The following is an 11,266-nucleotide window of genomic DNA, read 5'->3' on the forward strand; positions in this document are numbered from 1 at the left end:
GAGCGAGAGCGTGGCGGCTCGATGCGGTCGTAGTCTGCTGTCTGCTCTGTGTCGAAGCTGTAGCGTCTTGGGTTGTTGGTGGAGCATTTAGATCCGGGGCGGATGGGCTCGGGCACCAGGACAATAGGAGGTAATGTAGGCACGTAGTTAGGACAACGAGGGAATCACTGCTAGAGCTGAATTGTCCTGGAGGCGACGAAGAGTCGGAAACGCAAGCTGTAAGTCCTGTACTGCGCAAAGTGCTTGACCCAGCAAACATTTTCATGTTTTTAAAACATCCTAAAAACGACATTTCATTGTTTTCAGCACGTTTATAATTACGTTTAGAAAAGGTTTTTTGAGAACTTTTATATACAACCTTAGAACGTATATAATTAACATTTCTAAAAACTTTTTTATGATCTTTTAATTACCTACATTAAAGCGTTTAGGGTAAATTAGGGTATAATAATTTTGTAATTCATATCTGAAATAGAAAGGGAGAGAAAGAAAGAAGACATATCTGAGATAGAAATGGACATCCTATATATGTATGTGTAAATTACAAATAAATAGGGTACAAAAAGAGAATTAAAATATTATATTTATTTAATTAAGAATGAGTAATACAACAAAATATATGTAATAGCTCGAAATATATAGACTATATCTATAACAGAATATAAAAGTAAAAATTTAAAAATCTATATATGCAATATGTGAACACAATAGATTTTGTGATCAAGCAGCCTGTGATTCATGTCATGCTGAGATCAATCTGACGTTATAAGCAGTTATTGTTACTTAAAACTAAAACAAGTAAAATTTTCCGAGTATACATATAACACTATAGTTTTTCTATGACTAATAATAAAAATCTATTAATCAAAAGTTTAGGACTAATTAACTAAAAATAAAAATCTACAAGTGAATGTAAACACAGTCAAGTATAATATTCATGTAGAAAGAGAAAGAAAAAGAGAGAGAAGGAAAGAAAGAGAAAGAAAAAGGGAGAAAGAGAAAGAAAAGAAAAAACAGTCATGTATAATATTCATATTAGCACCATGCAATATAACTTAGATTAAGTAAAAAATCTCAGACATTTTTAAATCAAATGAAATATGAGAGCCAGAGAGAGAGCGCCACAGAGCCAGAGAGAGAGAGCCAGAGAGAGAGAGAGCCAGAGAGAGAGAGAGCCAGAGCCAGAGAGAGAGAGCGAGAGCCAGAGAGAGAGAGCGTGAGCCAGAGAGAGAGCGAGTCAGAGAGAGAGAGAGAGCCAGAGAGTGAGAGAGAGAGAGCCAGAGAGAGAGAGAGAGAGAGAGCCAGAGAGAGAGAGAGAGAGAGCCAGAGAGAGAGAGAGCCAGAGAGAGAGAGAGAGAGAGCCAGAGAGAGCGAGAGCCAGAGAGAGCGAAAGAGCCAGAGAGAGCGAAAGAGCCAGAGAGAGCGAAAGAGCCAGAGAGAGCGAGAGAGCCAGAGAGAGAGAGAGAGAGCCAGAGAGAGAGAGACAGAGCCAGAGAGAGAGAGAGAGAGCCAGAGAGAGAGAGAGAGAGCCAGAGAGAGAGAGAGAGAGCCAGAGAGAGAGAGAGAGAGCCAGAGAGAGAGAGAGAGAGCCAGAGAGAGAGAGAGAGAGCCAGAGAGAGAGAGAGCCAGAGAGAGAGAGAGAGGGAGAGAGAGAGAGAAAGAGAGAGAGAGAGAGAGCCAGAGAGAGAGAGAGAGCCAGAGAGAGAGAGAGAGAGAGAGCCAGAGAGAGAGAGAGAGAGAGAGAGCCAGAGAGAGAGAGAGAGAGAGAGCCAGAGAGAGAGAGAGAGAGAGCCAGAGAGAGAGAGAGAGAGAGCCAGAGAGAGAGAGAGAGAGAGAGAGAGAGCCAGAGAGAGAGAGAGAGCCAGAGAGAGAGAGAGAGAGCCAGAGAGAGAGAGAGAGAGAGAGAGAGAGAGAGCCAGAGAGAGAGAGAGAGAGAGAGAGAGCCAGAGAGAGAGAGAGAGAGAGAGAGAGCCAGAGAGAGAGAGAGCCAGAGAGAGAGAGAGAGCCAGAGAGAGAGAGAGCCAGAGAGAGAGAGAGCCAGAGAGAGAGAGAGAGAGCAAGAGAGCCAGAGAGAGAGAGAGAGACAGACAGAGACAGAAAGACACACACACAACAAAAGAGGAGACAGAACAAAATTAAGGCAAGGAGAGAGAAGACAGAACAGAAACAACAGAGAGAGGAGAGAAATGAGAAATCATTGAAGAGAAGGGGAAGAGAAACACAAGATAAGAAAAAGATACAAGAAAAATATACAAGATAAAAATGACATAAATGAATACCACAAATATAAAAAGTAAAGGAAGAGAGAAGCTAGAAGAGACAGGAAACGAGAGGTGTTAGAAGAGAGGAGGAAAGGAGAGATTAAAGGACAAGAAAAACAGGAGAGAAACGTAAAAGAAATAAAAAAAGGGACATTTGTGAGGAGAGAAAATAAAGAGACCAGAGAAGACCATATATCAAGAGTGTGAGGATAAAGACTTATATATTTTCTTAGTAGACATCCTCTGGCTCTTGTTGCCCCTCTTGTATACGAATTGTACTTGCAAGTTTTCCCTGAAAAGATATTAACAAAATTAATATTTAATTATTTATTTATATAAATTACACACACACAAACTTATATATATATATATATATATAATATATATAGACCAGAGACCAATTATATATATATATATATATATAATTTCGTAAACCTCACCCTGTAAACATTCATGTTTCTACATGTTAAACAAGCTACGAGGATGAGGGAAGGGGATGTTCCCTCCATGCTGGATATTATATTTACCAGGAAAGAGAAAGATATATTTATCATTCAGTACCTCCCTCCTTTGGTACCTCCCTCCTTTTACCCAAGTGACATGGTCACTTGGGTAAAAGTGACCATGTCTTTTTGGGAATAAAGTATGCAATGCATTATAATCTGGAAGAAAATGAGCTTGAAGCAGTTGAAAAACCTGACTTGTGGAGAGGTCATTATGGGGAACTCAGATATTTCCTTAAGGAATTTGACAAACACTTGCTGTTAGGACATGAAGTAAATGAGATGTATGTCAAGTTTTGTGAAATATATGATAATGGCACAACAAAATTTATACTAAAGCAGAGATGCAGAACTAGAAAAAGGGGAAAAATTGCCCAAACATACAAGCAATACAAAGATGCGAGAAACAACAATAGCAGTAAGGAGAGGGGCAGAAAGACTATGACTTTCGGTCATATTCAACAACACAAATATACATACACACACACACATTATTGGAAAAAATTGGAATTGGAATATTGGAAAAAATAATTAAAACTAAATGGGTAGAACACCTGGAGAGAAATGATATAATTTCAGACAGACAGTATGGTTTTCGATTTGGAAGATCCTGTGTATCGAATTTACTCAGTTTCTATGATCGAGCAACAGATATATTACAGGAAAGAGATGGTTGGGTTGACTGCATCTATCTGGACCTAAAAAAGGCATTCGACAGTTCCACATAGAGAGGTTGTTCTGGAAACTGGAAAATATTGGAGGGGTGACAGGTAAGCTTCTAATATGGATGAAAAATTTTCTGACATAGAAAAATGAGGGCAGTAATCAGAGGCAATGTATCGGACTGGAGAAATGTCACAAGTGGAGTACCACAGGGTTCAGTTCTTGCACCAGTGATGTTTATTGTCTACATAAATGATCTACCAGTTGGTATACAGAATTACATGAACATGTTTGCTGATGATGCTAAGATAATAGGAAGGATAAGAAATTTAGATGATTGTCATGCCCTTCAAGAAAACCTGGATAAAATAAGTATATGGAGCACCACTTGGCAAATGGAATTTAATGTTAATAAATGCCATGTTATGGAATGTGGAACAGGAGAACATAGACCCCACACAACCTATACATTATGTGAGAAATCTTTAAAGAATTCTGATAAAGAAAGAGATCTAGGGGTGGTTCTAGATAGAAAACTATCACCTGAGGACCACATAAAGAATATTGTGCGAGGAGCCTATGCTACGCTTTCTAACTTTAAAATTGCGTTTAAATACATGGATGGTGATATACTAAAGAAATTGTTCATGACTTTTGTTACGCCAAAGCTAGAATATGCAGCTGTTGTGTGGTGCCCAACAACAGAAGTTGGCCCATATCTTAAGAAGCACATCAACAAACTGGAAAAGGTGCAAAGACATGCTACTAAGTGGCTCCCAGAACTGAAGGGCAAGAGCTACGAGGAGACGTTAGAGGCATTAAATATGCCAAAACTAAAAGACAGAAGAGGTGATATGATCACTACATACAAAATAGTAACAGGAATTGATAAAATCGACAGGGAAGATTTCCTGAGACCTGGAACTTCAAGAACAGGAGGTCATAGATTGAAACTAGCTTAACACAGATGCTAAAGAAATATAAGAAAATTCACTTTCGCAAATAGAGTGGTAGACGGTTGGAACAAGTTAGGTGAGAAGGTGGTGGAGGCCAAGACTGTCAGTAGTTTCAAAGCGTTATATGACAAAGAGTGCTGGGAAGACGGTCTCATCCTTTAACTACACTTAGGTAATTACACACACACATACATATTATATATATATATATATATGTCGTACCTAATAGCCAGAACGCACTTCTCAGCCTACTATGCAAGGCCCGATTTGCCTAATAAGACAAGTTTTCCTGAATTAATATATTTTCTCTAATTTTTTTCTTATGAAATGATAAAGCTACCCATTTCATTATGTATGAGGTCAATTTTTTTTTATTAGAGTTAAAATTAACGTAGATATATGACCGAACCTAACCATCCCTACCTAACCTACCCTAACCTATCTTTATAGGTTAGGTTCGGTTAGGTAGCCGAAAAAGTTAGGTTAGGTCAGGTTAGGTAGGTTAGGTAGTCGAAAAAACATTAATTCATGAAAACTTGGCTTATTAGGCAAATCGGGCCTTGCATAGTAGGCTGAGAAGTGCGTTCTGGCTACTAGGTACGACATATATATATATATATATATATATATATATATATATATATATGTCGTACCTAGTAGCCAGAACGCACTTCTCAGCCTACTATGCAAGGCCCGATTTGCCTAATAAGCCAAGTTTTCATGAATTAATATATTTTCTCTTTTTTTTCTTATGAAATGATAAAGCTATCCATTTCATTATGTATGAGGTCAATTCTTTTTTTATTGGAGTTAAAATTAATAGAGATATATGACCGAACCTAACCTATCTTTATAGGTTAGGTTAGGTAGCTGAAAATGTTAGGTTAGGTAGTCGAAAAAAACATTAATTCAAGAAAACTTGGCTTATTAGGCAAATCGGGCCTTGCATAGTAGGCTGAGATGTGCGTTCTGGCTACTAGGTACGACACATTATATATATATATATATATATATATATATATATATATATATATATATATATATATATATATATATATATATATATATATATATATATATATATATATATATATATATGTGTATATATATATATATATATATATATATATATATATATATATATATATATATATATATATATATATATATATCGGACAATTAGTAAAAAAAAAAAAAAAAAAAAAAATTAAATTATTTTACCTTGTACCTAGATCCACCAGGCCTGTTTGGTGCCTGTTTCAGTACTTCAGACATCTGGAAGGTCACATCCTCCTCCTCAACTTGTGGATGTGCGTTGATAGATGATTCTGTAAAATTAAGTTATTTATATAATAATAAATTCAGTATAACAATAATATTCTGTAAAATTAAAAGTAATTTATACATCAATCAGATAAAACTCTCCAGAGATGGTGATACACAACATATAAAGGACAAGTTTCAGAACAAAATATGCATTTAGGAATAAGGTTTTGTACATGTAGGTAGCACATGAGAAAATAAGTGGAAGGTGATCAAGTTTATATTAACATGTTAATGACTTTGTTAAGGCTTTGCAAGAATGAAAAAATATTAATAATATAATATCACCTACCAATTAATTGTACATCATTTATAAGTCAATTATTTGCATTATTATTATTCAATACTAATGATATAAAAATGCATTTTGTAATCTACTATTTATGCAAGTATTGAGCACAGGATCATGAAATAAACTGCAAAATACTGTAATGGATAAACCAATTAATTTTACATTTTCCTATAGCTAAGTCAGTCAGTTCTATTAGCAGCAGAGAACAATTATGCCCAACCTCTATTAAATGAAACAATCTTAAGAGCAAGTGATAGAAATATAATCATTTATGCTTGGGATTATGGAATGGTTCCAAATATGAAAAATATCAAGTTTTTTGGTTAAAATTTTATATATATATATATATATATATATATATATATTAGTTGATTTTATACCCGCATTAGGTCAGGTGATAATACAATGAAGGTGATAATAAAGCCATTCACAACTGCAGGCCTAATAAAAAAAGGAGGTGGCATAGCAATATCTTACAAAGATACCTTCATCTGCAATAGTCTCATTAGTAATAGAGACGACTATTGTGAATATACCTTTGCCAAGTTCTCCAGTAAATCCCTTAAATCCTCCTTGACTATAAGTGCCATCTATAGATTTCCCAATACCGACATAGCTTCATTCTCAGATAACGTAAGGAATCTTATCATAAATAACAATCTCAACAAAAATCAAACCAACTTAGTGGTTTGTAATGGTGAACAAAACATGCAGATACTTATATATAACCTGTGAATAGAGTGTAATAACACCAAAACTATTTGTTTATTGTTTTATGACAATAATTGAATCACTAATATGATTCACTAATATATAATCCTAATAATAATCACTAATATATAATCCATTGAGCATGCTGCATCTCTTTCAGTCTCTTTGCAATTTGAACAAGAGGGTTTTTAATTGATCGAACCATATTCTTAAAGTAAAGTAAATGAGATGTATTCCATATTTTGCAAAATATACGATGAAGGCACACAAACATTCATACCAACACTGAAGGGCAGGATTTATGAGGAGACATTAGAGGCATTAAATATTCCAAACTAGAAGACAGAAGGAAAAGAGGAGATATGATCACTACGTACAAAACAGTAACAGGAATTGATAAACTTGATAGGGAAGATTTCCCGAGACCTGGAATTTCAAGAACAAGAGGTTATAGATTTAAACGAACTAAACAAAGATGCCGAAGAAATGTAAGACAATTCACTTTTGCAAACAGAATGGTAAACGGTTGGAACATGTTAGGTGAGAAGGTGGTGGAGGCCAAATCCGTCAAAAGTTTCAAAGCATTATATGACAAAGAGTGCTGGGAAAATGGGACACCACGAGTGTAGCTCTCCATCCATCTGATTGATAACCCAAATGAATTTTTCATGGATATGATACCAACATCAAATCATAAATCAGATGTGATCCTATCCCCACTGGATTTTGAAGAAGCCATAGACAGTATGCCTATGCACTCTGCACCAGGCCCTGACTCTTGGAACTCTATATTCATCAAGAACTGTAAAAAACGTTATCGCAGGCCCTTCACATTCTTTGGAGACAAAGCCAAGATACTGGCATTGTCCCTGACATACTAAAAACCGCAGAGATAGCACCGCCCCATAAAGGAGGAAATAAGGCAGAGGCAAAAAACTACAGACCGATAGCACTAACATCGCACATCATAAAAATCTTTGAGAGAATGCTAAGAAGTAAGATCACAAAATACATGGAATCACAGCATCTCCATAACCCCAGACAACATGGTTTCAGAACAGGGCGCTCTTGCCTATCACAGTTGCTGGACCACTCTGACATGGCACTAGATGCCATGGAAGACAAACAAAACGCTTTGACAAAAAAAAGCCTTTGACAAATGTGACCATTGTGTTATTGCACATAAAATGCGTTCAAAAGGAATTACCGGAAAAATAGGCAGATGGATATACAACTTCCTGACTAATAGAACCCAATGTGTAGTAGTCAACAAAATAAAATCTGGACCATCAACCGTAAAGAGCTCAGTCCCCAAGGGTACTGTGCTTGCTCCAATACTTTTTCTCATCCTCATATCGGACATAGACAAGGACACAACCTATAGTACTTGATCATCCTTTGCAGATGACACTAGAATCTTCACGAGAGTAGGCAACATAGAGGACACGGCAAACCTCCAATCAGATGTAAATCAGGTCTTTCTATGGGCTACAGAAAATAACATGGTGATTAACGAACATAAGTTTCAGCTCATGCGCTACGGAAAAAATAAAAAATATAAAAACGGAAACCACTTACAAAACTCAGTCAAATCATAACATTGAACGGAAAAGCAACGTAAAGGATTTGGGTGTACTGATGTCAGAAGGCCTTACATTTAAAGAACACAATAAAGTAGCCGTCACAACTGCAAGAAAAATGACAGGATAGATAACAAGAACTTTTCACACTAGAGATGCTATACCGATGATGATAGTTTTCAAGACGCTAGTGCTCTCTAGAGTGGAATACTGCTGCATAATGAAAGCCCCTTTCAAAGCTGGAGAAATTACTGACCTATACTTATGCATTTATCTTCGGTTTAACACAACAGGCACCAGACACACGCTAGGCATCATACACACTAGGATAAAACAAACATTAGGCCAGAAGTCAGAAAAGAATTCAAAGAATTTTACTGGAAAGGCTTGCTGTTAGGAAAGGAAGTAATTGAGATGAATTAATGCACAGTATGTCAATTTTGTGAAATATATGATAAAGGAACAAAAACATTTATACCAAAACAAAGATGCAGAACTAGGAAACAGGATTTGTTCAACTGAAATTTCAAGACGGACAGAGACCAAAAGACACAAAAATGGAATCAATATACGAAGAGGCCAAACCCCCAAACATACCAGTAATACAAAGAGAAACAACTACACGGCAGTGAGGAGAGAGGCAGAAAGAAATTTTGAAAAAAAGGAACAAACAAATGTAAAGTAGAACAAATCATATTCTATAAATACAGCAACAACCAATTGCAGGTAAAGGATAATATTCAGAGCTTTTAAATGCATGGATGGCGAAATACTCAAGAAATTGTTCACGACTTTTGTTAGACCAAAGTTGGAATATGCAGCGGTTGTATGGTGCCCATATCTTAAGAAGCACATAAACAAACTGGAAAAGGTGCAAAGACATGCTACTAAGTGGCTCCCAGAACTGAAGGACAAGAACTATGAGGAGAGGTTAGAGGCATTAAATATACCAAATATACTACACAAATATATATACTACACATGCACAATAAACTACCCTACACAGGCTGAGTATGGTGTGTACAATAAATTATTAGCTAAAAGATAAGACTGAGTTTGTATAAATGGGGGTTAAGTCAGAGTGGGAAAATGTAAGTGGAGTGCCTAAAAACCCTGTCCTGGGACCTCTGTAATTCATAATATATACAAATAATTTAGACTCAGGTTTGATCAGCAATATTTGAAAATTTCCAGACGATACAAAAGGGATTTTTTTCTGGATTCAGGATTATTTTTTTATGGCTGAAAACAGGTTTTCAGCAATAAAAGAAATACAGTATTGCTGGAACAACCGTCGACATCTTCAAGAGAAAACCTGAACATCTTCAAGAAGTGAAGATGACCTTGAGAAGAAGTATAGGTTGGGAGAAGTATAGGTTAGGAATTGTCTCCAAAGAATTCTCAAAGAATTACTCGTTATTGCTATCCAAGATAATTAGACGAGCCAAAGCTAAATACTACGAAGATAAATTTACCCAAATAAAGAGTACCTTACCTAAAAATATGTATGTACCTTACGTAAATAAACATTTGATTTTGAAGTGCCGGACAAACAAGGCTGTGGTGGATATGTGGGCCTGAGGGGCCTGTCCAAGCAACAGCCTGTTGGACCAAGCTCTCACATGTCAAGCCTGGCCTTGGAAGGGCTTGGTGAGTAGAACAACTACCAGAACCCTATAATGCATGTATCAAGGTGTCCAGGCAGTGAGCACCACATAATGCAGTGCAGTCCTGTAAGAATAAGCACAGTAAGTATGGGCATGGAGGGGGTGCAGCAGTGGCTTGTGAAGGGCTGGAGAGTAAATGGACATGCCCAGGGGTAAAAAGCATTAGGGTAACAGAACATAGCCCATAAAAATAGTAATGACAATGAATGAATAATTATATGAATGCAATAATACTTCATATCTCAATAGGAATACTAAGCAGGATGCAAGACAAGGTACTGGTGGTGATAGTGGTTGGTACAAGTCCTCACATCCCCACAGACACCAGTAACAGCCCTCACCTCCCAACACAGTACCCTTGTAGCGAGTTAATCTTATACTCGCTTCATTATCTTATAGCATAACTAATTAACACTAATTACAGAAGCTACACAGGTGATACTTTGGTGTGAGTTGAGCGCACTGAGCGTCGGTATCGCTACACCCTTGTTCCTTAACAACCCTTTGGACCTTTATTACAGAAAAATAGAATCAATTAATTTAATAAAATATAAAATATAAGTGCTTACTTACGATAATACTATCGGTGGAACACAAAATCTTCTTCTTCTTGATAGTAGGTGCAGTTTGCATGAAGGGTTAGTCCTCGCCATGACTGAACTGACGACAAAATGGCCGATGTGTTGATATGGCGTCAGGTGACGCTGTGACGTCACAGGTGAGGGACGCTTTGCGCATTACTCCCTCGTACTTAAAAAGTACTACAGGTACTTTTTGGTTTTATTTTTGAATATGGCAGAAGTTGGACAGCTTTTCAAATCATTATAAGGGAGTGAGTTCCATAGACTAGGTCCCTTTATTTACATAGAGTGTTTACATAGATTAAGTTTGACTCTGGGGATATCAAAGAGATATTTATGTCTGGTGGGGACGTGGCCATGTGTTCTATTACATCTGTCCAGGAAGAGTTTCAGAACAGGGTTTGCAGTTAGAAAAAGGGCTTTATAAACGTAATTTACACAGGAGAATGTATGGAGTGAATTTGTTTAGCATGTTTAAGGATTTGAACAAGGGAGCTGTGTGTTGTCTGAAGGTAGAGTTATTTATTGTCCTGATAGCAGATTTTTACTGGATGATGATGGGCTTGAGGTAGTTTGCAGAGGTTGAACCCCAAGCACAAACGCCATAAGAATGATAGGGATAGATAAGTGCATAATAGAGTGAGAGGAGAGCAGAGTAGGGTACATAATATCTGATCTTAAACAGTATACCAACTGTTTTAGAAACCTTTTTAGTTATGTGTTGTATAT

At 36.7% G+C, this 11,266-nt stretch overlaps 1 long non-coding RNA gene across 1 annotated transcript; it reads right to left on the reverse strand.

Annotated features, from left to right (window-relative positions):
• Positions 1-1,937: 1,937 nt before the first annotated feature.
• LOC138361275 (uncharacterized) lies at positions 1,938-10,632 on the reverse strand. Its single transcript, XR_011226897.1, has 3 exons — positions 10,530-10,632; positions 5,605-5,711; positions 1,938-2,553 (listed from the first exon to the last, which is right to left on the reverse strand). It is a non-coding gene; the product is annotated as an uncharacterized lncRNA (long non-coding RNA).
• Between the last annotated feature and the right edge of the window lie 634 nt (positions 10,633-11,266).

The sequence above is a fragment of the Procambarus clarkii genome, unplaced genomic scaffold (genome assembly GCF_040958095.1).
Source record: "Procambarus clarkii isolate CNS0578487 unplaced genomic scaffold, FALCON_Pclarkii_2.0 HiC_scaffold_272, whole genome shotgun sequence".
In the NCBI taxonomy this organism is placed as follows: domain Eukaryota; kingdom Metazoa; phylum Arthropoda; class Malacostraca; order Decapoda; family Cambaridae; genus Procambarus; species Procambarus clarkii.